The sequence below is a fragment of the Melanerpes formicivorus genome, unplaced genomic scaffold (genome assembly GCF_026170545.1).
Source record: "Melanerpes formicivorus ecotype bairdi unplaced genomic scaffold, bMelFor1.0.p_v2 SCAF_48, whole genome shotgun sequence".
NCBI classification, from domain to species: domain Eukaryota; kingdom Metazoa; phylum Chordata; class Aves; order Piciformes; family Picidae; genus Melanerpes; species Melanerpes formicivorus.
Genome location: NW_027142400.1, coordinates 4,353,995 through 4,366,420, shown reverse-complemented (window position 1 = coordinate 4,366,420; position 12,426 = coordinate 4,353,995).

The window sequence follows — 12,426 nt, the reverse complement described above, 5'->3', positions numbered from 1 at the left end:
ATATCTGACTGGTTTGGTATCTGATCTTATTCTTCACTACATGTAACATTACTACTATGTCTTGTCTGACACAGTATTAATTTACTTACATTTTATGCACTTACAGGAACAAAAGATGGCTGAAGGAAGAAGAAAACGAGCATAACTGTTGAAGAAGAAAACTATTAGGATTTGGGTTACAAAAACACCTCCTTGGGACCTTGGGAACCAAATTCTCATTTTTGGAAGAGGACAGATGTTAATGTCACTTTTGATACCTAACATAGTTATCCAGTTTAGGTACAGAGTTTCTCTCCTCCTCAGAGGTCTCTTATTTTCATAAGACTAGATCCTCATTTGCTTCTGGTGGCTGTGCCAGACACAGCACTGTGAGGAGTCGCAAGACCTTGAGGAGTTACTGCACTTGTAACTTGGCAACAGGGGAAAACTCATGGGCAATTTGACCTGTGATGGACACAATTGATCCAAAATCCACAACAAAATGAACTTTCCCTTATTAAAAAAGGAAAACGCCATTCAGAGGAGGAGGAAGGTTGTACTGCTGAGACACTGGGTATTTGAATATTAGCCAACCTGGAGACAGGGGGAAGTTTCTAGCTTTCTGAAACTACCAGTTGCAAGGCTATGTCTCACCTACTTCATTTAAGAAACTACTCAGGTAACTGCTCTCTCACTGTCTTTCCTTGCCAGTCTTACAGTACCTCCCCACTTATAATTCAGCAACAGCAGTTGAATTCTCATCTTTACATTGACAACAGGCCAGAAGCAGGAGAATCATGAGCAACCTGAAGAACAAAACATGCCACTGGTATTTATTAACATAGCCTTGTAAATCAAACCAGTCTGCCTGTCTGGTGTCTTGTCCAGAAATTATTGCCTCATTCGTCTTAGTCATATTAATCAGGCCACATTTATCAAGGTTGCATAAAAAGAGAAAAGAGATATAAAAAGACCATTCCTGGACAATAGTTACATGCAGGTATTGTGCCTACAGCAACCAGCCATTTTGCAGGGATGTTCCAGCTGGTTGTCCTTGTCATGTTATATATAAGGAGAGGGAAAAGTTGCTTGGCTTCTCTTTCTAAGCATACAGTCAGGAACACAAAAAGATATGAAATCCAGAGACTCAGGTCAAAATAGTTGCACAGGCTGAAACACACAATATCACAGTATTGCAGTATCACCAAGGTTGGAAGAGACCTCAGGACCTTCTGACTGAATATAGCAGCAGTTTTGTGCAACTACATTGGGTAATAGCAATATTCTCTCTATCCTCCCAGTATACCACCATGAAATACTGGGAACACAGAGGTGTGTCATGTATAGTGTCAGTAATATCTGGAATAAACTTCTTGTGCTGCTCTTCACTCTATAGGAAGAACTTCTTTACTGTAAGGGTCACAGAGCACTGAAACAGACTGCCCAGAGATGTTGTGGAGTCTTCTTCTCTGGAGACTTTCAAGACCCATCTGGATGTGTTCCTGTGCAATCTGTGCTAGGTTATATGGTCCTGCTCTGACAGTGGGGTTGGACTTGAAGATCTCCAGTGGTCCCTTCCAACCCCTAATGTCCTGTGATCCTGTGAACTGTCAGCAATCCTTTAATTCAGGTAAACTTCCAGCTTCCAGACGCTCTCCCATTTTTGGCTGCTTAGTGGCCAGATCCCTTAGCCACTTCAATGAAGACATGGCCATTCCTCCACTATCCAACTTGCCAAGGTCAACAGGACCATGCCAAATATCTGATGCTGTATGCTTCCTTTTACCTTTTAGGGGTTATCACTGAAATCATATATATAAAATTTTAAATGATTGACATTAAGTTTATAGAGTGGATTTGTATTTCTGTCCCCATGCTTGTGATACCATTTAGTGGACAGAGGGACTATCAGAGTAGTTTGTTACTGTGCTGGGCAGTGCAGAGACACTCATGGAGTCCCAGGCTCTGTGAATTGTCACACTGAGAGACAATCTTTTTCTCAAAGGATTTGTAGTCTAATCAGACAAAACAGTGGATGGCTGGGAACTGGGGGCAGCAGCTTGACATGAACACGTATCAGTAGAACTTGCTCACTGAGGAAGCCTGTCAAACTGTTTAAATGTTTTTAAAATAGTATTTTCTCTCTCTCTCCCTTTTTTTTTTGTTTTAATTAAGCTATGAAAAAGAGTTTTGTTTTTTTTTTTTAAATAGTGTTTAAAAAAATCTATTTGCTTTATTGGAAAAAAGTTATAGACTAGGAAGTACAGTAGCCCCTGGGAAAATGATGCCATACACATTTTCCTATTTTGCTTAGACATCATCATTAAAGGCATAGTATAAAACCACTGCTCAATTCCAATATTGTCAAAATCTCTTATGTGACAATAAATGCTAGTAACTATTTAGAAATACAATATGCTATCATTTTTTCCTTTGGAATTGTAGAATCTTTTTCCCAGCTCTTTCTTTTTTTACCCACTTCACCCATCCATTAACTCACTTTGACCTAGTCACTACCTATATGTATTGGATGGCAGAATAAATGTTAAAAACCTTCAAATCATCAGATATAGATTTTCCATATATCACTGTCATAACCTTAAGGCCTGAGTGTCAGCAAACCTCTAGAGCTTGCTGGAGACAGTTATATCATTACAAATTTGCAGATCCCAGATCCCCTAGACAGGTGTTTCTAGTGATGATGTGTAAAGCTATTGCAACTTAAACCACTCCCTGCTCTGTGCTCATATAATGCTAGTAGAAATGGTCAGAGCAGAGAGATTTGGGGGATAAGCCTGTGATTTGGACAGGTGCACTCTGTGCTGGGTTAAGAACTGGCTGGAGGGCTGAGCCCGGAGAGTGGTGGTGCTGAATGGTGCCACTTCCAGTTGGCAGCCACTCACTAGCGGTGTCCCCCAGGGGTCAGTGTTGGGCCCAATCCTTTTTGATATAGTTATTGATGATCTGGATGAGGAGATAGAAGCCAACATTAGTAAGTTTGCAGACAACACCAAGTTTGGAGCAGATGTTGATCTGTTAGAGGATAGGAGGGCTCTGCAGAGGGGCCTTGACAAGCTGGACAGATGGGCAGAGTCCAGCAGGATGGCATTTAAGAAGTCCAAGTGCCAGGTTCTGCGCTTTGGTCACAACAAACCCATGTAGCAATACAGGTTGGGTTCAGAGTGGCTGGTGAGCAGCCAGACAGAGAGGGACCTGGGGTGCTGGCTGACAGCAGGCTGAACATGAGCCAGCAGTGTGCTCAGACAGACAAGAAGGCCAACAGCATCCTGACATGCATCGGAAGTAGTATGGCTGGCAGGACTAGGGAAGTCATTCTTCCCCTATACTCAACACTGGTTAGACAACACCTTGAGTATTGTGTCCAGTTCTGGGCTCCTCAATTAAAGAAGGACATTGAGATACTTGAATGTGTCCAGAGAAGGGCAAAGAGGAAAGGCTGAGGGAGCTGGGGCTGTTTAGCCTGGAGAATAGAAGGTTCAGGGGAGACCTTATTGCTCTCTACAACTACCTGAAGCGTGGTTGTAGCCAGGTGGGGGTTGGTCTCTTCTCCCAGGCAACCAGTGGCAGAACAAGAGAACACAGTCTCAAGCTGCACCAGGGGAAGTTTAGGCTTCAGGTGAGGAGAAAGTTCTTCACTGAAAGAGTGGAATGGGCTGTCCAGGGAGGTGGCAGAGTCACCATCCCTGGAGGTGTTCAAAAAAGGATTGGATATGACACTTGGAGCCATGGTTTAATTGTCAGGAGGTGTTATGTATTAGGTAATAGGTTAGACTTGATGATCTCTGAGGTCTTTTCCAACCTGGTTGATTCTGTGATTCAGTGATAATTACAACATGAGGGCACCATGTCATAGCTGTACTCTTCTGAGATGTTCCTATAAAATGGATTATTTCTAAAAGGAAAATTCACTTTAAGAAGAAATATTGAGGATTTCTGAATTGGTATTTTCTGTTTTGAACTTAGAACAAAATGCATATATGTCTAACTGCACACTTAGATGTGTGGGAAGGAAGGAGGTAATCCTGTCTTGTGCTGTGTAATAGTTCCAGACAGGAGATGTAGGAAGCCAAGGGTCATTTCCTTGCTCTGAATCTGCAAAGATCTCAGCCTCAAACGTGGACTCTGTGGTCCCAAGGGATCCCTAAGAAATGTAAGAGTAAGAAAAAGCTTGACTCCTAATTTGAACTATGGCTATTGTGGACCCTCTTCCTATAGCACTGTGATGAGAAACTGAAATGTTTCTCACTGTGTCAAAACATGTACATACATCCTCTAGTAAATGGGAAAAAAGAAAGGATGGGAGAAAGCATAGGAAAGAGAATCACAGAATCACAGAATGTTGGGGTTAGAAGGGACCTTCAGGGATCACCGAGTCCAATGCCCCTGCCAAAGCAGGATCACCTAGGGCATGCTGCACAGGAACACATCCAGGCAAGTTTTGAAAGTCTCCAGAGGAAGAGACTGCACAGTCTCTCTGGGCAACCTGTTCCAGTGATAAAGACTTAACTGTCTCCTTACATAAAATATACATACTGTGTGTTATGTATATAAAGGTCGTATATGCATAATGATGGCTAGCTGTTGCCCCTAGCTGCTATGCACAGCCAGAAGGGATGAACAGCAAGGGGGATGTATGTGGGATATTAGAGCTGTCTCAAATGGAAGGAAGGCAAAACACCACCACAAGCTGCTGGAAACTGTAGAGTTTCTTTTGCATAAGAGGTTGAAATATGAGCAGAGCAAGCACATTGTGAAGGATTTCCAGAGGCTGGTGAACAGTTTTTCAGTAATGGTCCTCAGCAAAGTATCTCCTGAAGCTTCTTCTGATCCACCATTTCTATCCCTTGATATCTAGTTTTTGGAAAAGTTGTCATCCCAACCAGTGAATCACTGCACAACAAAATTCCAGACCAGTCCAGCATTTACCCAGACTGTAGGGAGATGCTATGTCCCACCAGCCTATTTGCTTCATTGTGGTTCTAAACCGCTATATGGCTCCTGTCTCCAAACTGAGCCTCCCTGGAGGGGAGCTCCAAACTGCACCCACTGCCCTCAGTGTTGTTACACTGCATGTAAGAGGGGAAGGAAGAAAATATATTTTGTAGATGTGTCCACTTCAGATAAATCACCCTGAATGAATTGTGGAATGAGCTGGGGTACATGCCATGATACTACTGTTATAAATGTTCATGTTATTTGTTATGCCTGGATGCTGGAGGAGACAGATCAGTGTGGATGGAGTTTGTATGTGTGGTGTGAAGATTAGGTATGATGGATTAGCCTTGCATTTCTCGGGGACCGCAACGCTGTCTAAGGCCTGTGTGTGGTCTCCCCATGACCGGAGAGGCAGAAACTGATAGTATAGCAGGGGAGATTTGGTGGCCATATCGGGATACATAGGAACCACGATTCATCACTTGGGTTCCTTGTTTCTGATTTCCTAATGGTTCTGAACAACAAATGGAATTGAAAATGCAAGCCTGTGCAACAGCAAGACTCTCAGGGGTGGCTGCCAGTTAACTGACAGGTATAAATTGTAGCCCCTGCAAGCAGTTAGGAAGCCTGTGGGAATAAGAGGCATCATAACATGAAAATGAAGGTCAGCTACAATGCCATGAACATGGAATGATCACCCACTATATTATAGGGTCTTTAGGAACTAGCAGAACTACTCAGCCCTTCAAAGTCATGACAGATCAGAGGGCTGCTCAGTGACACCCGTGCCTCAGGGAGTTCAAGTTGTCTGTAGCTATCAGGCAGGAGGGATTTGCTTCGGGTATTTTTCACTGCAGTATAGCTCCCTGGGATTTAATAAACACAGAGCAGGAGAGTCAGTATAAACTCATGAATCTCCCCTGGAAATAAAATTCAAATGTTTCTATGATATTATATTCAAACTAGAGTAAAAATAAAAAAACCTGAATTATTTGCAGTGATCCAATACAGATTATTTTCACTGTTATTTCACCAAGGTGTTTTGGAATGAAAATATGAAACTAGGAAAAGCAATAGGAGGTTTGCAAAGATCTCACAGACAAATGCAGCCTATTTTCTACCGCAATGATACACCTATTTTTATTTTATTTTACTTTGTTTTATTTTGGTTTTAAATAGTTTCTGTGCTCAAAGAAGAAAAAGTCAAAGCTCTGGGGATGAGAGTTTATCCCTTTTCCCAAATGGTTCTCAGGTAAAACATTCAGAAGTGTGTACATTTTTCTCTTCAGAAGAGACATTGTTTGTTTGACCATTGCTGCCAGCCACGCACTGCCTAATAGCTGGCTACAGAGATTTCAGAATAAAAGCAAGACTAGATTATAAAGCTAAGTCCATCAGAGAGTTTCTTACTTTCTGTGACAGGGAATCCCAAGTCATCAGCATTGGTTTGGAGGCAATTTATGAATCCTGCTGTGTGGTCATGAGCAGAAGCTGGTGGGCTCTTCCATATCCCTGTGGGCAGCTCCCCATCTAGGCAGAGATGAGAGGCTTAGCAGATGAGCCCTGAGCCCTCACCTTCTCTTAATGGACTGCTGTTGGCATGCCATGGGTGGTTTGTTCTCAGGAATGGGTACCTGTACTAATGCAAATTGCTAAAATGAGCTTTATCTGGAAATGCAATGGACTATGTGGATGGAGTCCAAACGAGGAGATATAATAGACTCTCTGCAATGAATTATATCCCCAAACTCCAATCAACTTTTGCAGTTTTGGATGTGTAAGGACACTTTTCACAGATGCAGATAAAAAGTATTCTGTTAACAGCTTCAGTCTCTGGGAAATTCTGCAGGGATTTTGTGGGCTCTGATCCTTAGTGTACCTTAATTTCCATTCTCCTCACTAGGGCTCTTTTGTGGGGGAAGTCTGGTTTTGTGCTCAGTTCAAAACATGCAAAAGGCAAATCCTCATCAGCTTGTAGCAGATGTGATGGGCTGATCATTATTGAAGATGATATATTTGGGATTTGTAATTAAAATTAAAGCTATTTGCTATAAAACATGTAGAATTTAATTCCTTTCATTAGATATCTTAGGCTAATTGTTGCATCCAGCAGGGAGCAAATGGCATTGTAATTGCTTGATATCTCATGCTGGTTTGATTAGAAGACGATAGGAGTGGGGAAAAAAAGAAAGCTAACTCTGAGAAGGACTTTATCTTTCTTTCTTTGATTTCTGCTTGGTGCCAAGCATTTCTAAAATAAGATAGAAATTTTCAAATTGACTTTCTGTCCTGTCTCAGTGAGAAGGCTAGGGGGTCGAGGAGTGAAAATGCTGGTTTTATTTAGCCCTGGAGAGGTGTTGAGACTCTCAGGTGGGGAACAGTGCTGTTTTAGGGCTGGGCTTAGTAAACATTCATGGGTCGTACAGAGGAGTTCTCATGATTATTCTTTCCATCCTACTGCCAGAGAAATTGAGGCACAGAAAAGCAAAGTGGCAGGTCTCATGCAACATAATGTGTGTGTCAAGGACAAAGAGTGATCTCAAAAGGCCTTCTTTTTTTCTTTTAGGATAAATGGTTTTGAAATGACTGTGGTGAAATTTGGAAAGGTGATGGAGATGTGAAATACTAGTGAACCACAGGGAACTGCTGCCGCTCCTAGTTTTTAGCTACTAAGTTATAATCCTCAGTTTTATGTACAGTGTGCACTAGGGGGAAAAAGTCTGTTATGGGTGGTGTTTGAGGTAAGTAGAGCGATGTCCAGTTCTATGCATGGGAAATCCAATTTCTGAATATGGCAAGCAGTTTTCTAAAGACATCCATGCAGTGTCTATACTAGCCTCTCTGCAGCTGCCTTGCATGCTGCATGGCACCAAATCAGTGCTAATCTCAGGGTTAACACAGTTAACTAAGAAACACTTCTGGGAGGAGGAACAGTACAGTTGGTCAGACAATGCTTCCTGTTTGGACTCTTAGAGAGATGGAAACAGAGCATAGAAAGAGTTAAGAATAGGCAAGAAAACAGATGAAAAACTCTAGGGAAAAGAAAATTTAAAAGGAGAAAGGTCTAGAGTGGAAACAAGGCAATTATGAATTAAGAAATACCAAAAATCAATCCTATCTGTGGAATGTAATTTTGGAGGGAGCATTATACACCCAGTGTAAAGCAGATGGCAAAGCTGTCCTAGGCTCCCTGTATACTTGCACAAGATAAAGAATCACAGTCAGGCACCTGGTGGTTTAGGCTGCAGGCATCCAAGTTGCTGCAGGACTCTGATGATTGTAAAGGGAAGAAGGGAAGTGAGCAGAGAAGGCTGACAGGCTTTAGCCTTTTCACAGGAATCTGAAGACCAACCACAGAGGGCAATCTTTCAGTGGTAAAGATAAAGTCAGGGAAGTTAGCTTTGTCTGTGTTTGAGCCTCACAGCACTTGGGAGATATTACTGTGGAAAAGTGAAAATAGCAGCCTCTACAGTAAGTCTTTCTTCTTTCATTCTTTAACAGGAGACTTTTACAACTTTTTTCAGAGCTCAGCTGGCCACTTTCACACCACTCAGCAGTGTGCAAGTCAAAACCCATACAAGAAGCCTCAGCCCCAACAATGAACCTTTTATTAAGAAGCAGATTGTTCATGGCCCCAATCACAGTTCCAGAGGCAGGTCACACCTCAGTCTTTTAAAGAGGTCTTTATGGTACTTGCTGCTTCAGATGCTGAGCACCTCGTAAATTTTATTAACATTCTTCCCCCAGCATGTCTGCAAGATAAGAAAATGCCTCAATTTTGGTTATTTATTGTTTTTTAGGTGTGGAGTAGAGGCTAATTCACAGAAGTCCTTCAGGTACCATAGATGTCTTCTGACCATAAGTATTTAAGTTTCACAATTAGGCAGGCCATCTGAGGTGCTGGGAGTTAATGAAAGTCATAGCCAGGGAGGAAATCAGCTGTGCAAAGGCTCAGAAATACTGGTATTTAACCAGAAAAGGGTCCTGGTGGCAGGACCACTGTGTCTGCCTGGAACACATTGATCCCCAAGGGAGCTGGGCTGAAGCTGTTGTGGCAGGGATGCATTGAGCCCCATCTGCAACTGACAGCTGAGGCAGGCATAAAGCTGGCATAAAGTGGAAGCAAGGTCTGGGAAATGAGTCTCTTCTGGTCCTGTTACTGTATTTGAAACTGGAATTAGCAACTGGCTCCAGAAACTTTGTGAGTGGGGAGATTTTCTTTTGGGTGTCTGAATATTTAATGTCGGAACTACTTCTCCTGCCCTCCTTTTTATTTTACAAAGAGGTTTGCCACTGGGATTTTGCAGCCCTTCCTACATGGTGATAGTCTCTTAATAGAGTTTTTTTTCCAATTGTGCTGCCAGCAATGACTGACTTTTGCTAATACAGGTACACATGAACCTTCTGTGCTTTCTAAATTAGCTTTTTAAAAATAATTCCCCCCCCATTAAATAAGCTCCTTGTGCACGGATTTTTTTCCATGGTACATGTGACATTTAAGCCCCCAAACCAAACCTGTCTTCACCAGGGTATATTAAACCCATTTAAGCAAGAATTTTTCTAGTGAACAGAAGGGGGAAAAGTCTATGACTGTTGTACTGTCATCTTTCCTATTCAATTTAATTAGTTCTGTGGAGCTTCTTGACTATAATTTATTCTTCCCTCCCTTTTCTTGTTATACGTGTTAATTATTTTCATGCGGCTCACTCAGGGCTCACAGATGAAGCACAGATCTGGGCGAACATCTCTGCCTGCAGCAGGCGGTCACCCTAGGGAAGTGAGGCTGTGAGGAGATATGGGAGGAGAAAATTGTGCATGATAAATTAAAAGTATGGCAGACTGAAAGGAGAGAACAAAGTGGTGGGAGTCTATTGACAGTCTAGTTCTTTCCTTGATCTCTGCTTATAAATACAGAAGATGAACAGTGGCTTTACGGAACCAGCTTCTGCTTCCAGCTTAAGGGTCAACCCTGTGTCAGTCCCTTTGAGATTTTGGGTTGGAGCACACAGACATGACTATAAGAGATACAGAACTGCAGCTATAATCTGAAGTGGTTTTGAGGATTGCACACAAGGTATGCTGTGGCAGTGCCTGGGTGCAGGCTGGCATGGAAAAGAGCATGTGGTGGTGGCACATGGGGCAAATGTCACTGCTAAAGAGAGTGAGTAGGATGAAATCAGCCATAGGTTGAAGACTGATGCTCCTGTCACTGCCATAACACCCCTCCTTCAAAACCCAGGGACTGTGGTGGAACCTGCAGAAACCAGTTCTGTTTATTTGTTAAATAGAGATACATGAAGTGAAAAGCTGGTGGTTTCCCACCCGTGTCTCAAATCACTACCATCATCAATCAGGACTTAAATTTCTCAAACAATTCTTTGCTTTGGCAGGGGAGGTGCGGGCTACTGCCTGACCTTGAGATGGGGCCAGCAATGACCACAAACTCCAGTTTCCAGGTTGTTCTACTGTTCCTTTTGTTGTGAGGAAGTTAAAAAAAAATCTGCTGACAGAATAACATATTTCCTCCTTCCACTTGACTGAAAAACCTAAGTTCATCTCCACCTTTGTCTTTGCATTTATTTACTTACACAGTCGTAGATGAATTCAGAGCAGCACTGTCCTTTTCTCAGTGGTCGATCCCTGGTTTGATGAGATGAGGAAGAGGGCTGCTTACTGCTATGCCATGCATCCAAATGAAGATAGTAGCAATCTAGTTCTGCATGATAAGCATAAAAAATGGTCATTTTATGCTAGATCATCTCCTGTTGTGCATGGTAAAATGGTTTTGCATATTTGTATGACAGAGGCAGAACCACTCAAACACAGTCCAGAGGTATATTTTGGTATCTCCCTAAGTAATGATATTACTGATAACCAGCAGACTATTCTGTGGCCAGTAGTTACTTCTAAATTTATCACTGGAGAAATAATTTGTGGGAGCAGTTATGTCTTGATTTTATTATTAATCCATCTGTACAGCTGTGTTCTCCTCCCACAGTAAACGTCAGGTATGGGAATTTGTAGGGTGGACAGACTGAATACTGTGTCTGGAAGGCACAGATTGCTGGCTAAATAAACCTCCCTCAGGAAAGTGTTCAGAGAAATGGGAACATGGGAAGGGGAAAGGGGAAATCTTATTCCAAACACAAAGAAGGGATTGAGTTTAAATATCTCAGCCAATGAAGCAGAGATTTTTAACATATGACATGAGCAAATGTCATATGTTTTGAGAGCTTTGTTTACTGCATAATTTAAAGGAGGATTTTTGTCACTCTTTGGTACATAATTGAATTTTTATAGTGCTATTAATAAAAATATGCATCAAACGTGAAAATTATTATTCTTCAATGGATTTTTATATTATCTCAGTCTGAGAAAGATATGGAAAAACATTAAGGATAACTCTAACAATGTATTCTGAAACAATTTCCATGATTTAATACTTCTTAAAAGTAATTAAATACTTGGATGTTTTCTCTACTTCTGCTAAGTAATTCTGGGTTTTCACAGACAGCTGACACATTTTAAGAGTCATAAAAGAGGGCAAATCCTGCAGTCACTTCCAGGTAAAAATTCCATTTGTTTTCTTGGGAGTTTTGTCAGGGTAAGGAAGACAGCTGCATCAAGATGCATAAATGTACGTAAAAAATGTCAGCTCCAGTCTGTCATTTGTTGGAGTGTTGAAAACAGCATTATCCTTTCATGTCCCATACAGTGAGGCAGTAAATCATTTTAAAAAGGTTTGGAGATAAAGAAAAATACATTTGACCCTTTGTGCTTGATCCCAGCCGTGCACTTATGTCACTGCCTTGATTTCTGGGGAATATGTAAGAGAAGAGAGCCGTGGAATTTAGTTGTATCCAGGGGTGAAACAACAGTGACAATCTCCACAGCTTGCTTTATATTTCATGGGATATAAATTGAAGGAATTAAAAACAAACAAAAAAAAGTCTATTTTATTGTTGTAAAAAATAAGAGACACATTAAACATCTGTCTTTGGATTTATTTGGGACAGTAGTTTCCTGCTGAAGCTTTTCTTAAGAGTATATTTGTCTTTTCAAGAAGAAATGGCATTATTTCCAGAATGGATAAAATGATGATTTAAATATGTTTTCTGATAATGGAACCACTTTGTTAATGAACAGTAATTTTCTGGTTACCTCCGGAGGAATTGAGCTTATGGATTATATAATACATCTGTGAAAGCTTATCTGATTGCCCAGTAATTGTGACCTCATTGTGGGTTGCGCAATTAAGCATTAAGCTACTATTTGGCACCATAGTTAATTGTGTTTTACTTTTCTGATACGCTCATTGACAATAAGGAACAAAATTACCAATAACAGCAGAGGGATGGGAGGAACAGTGCTCTCTAAGCACTGTCCCCACACAGCGCTGCAGGTGCCCTTCTCCAGCATGGAGGAGATAATTAGGCAGGCAAAGAGCTAATCACAGTGTGGACATTTTCACATCCAGCAGGAAGGCTTTTA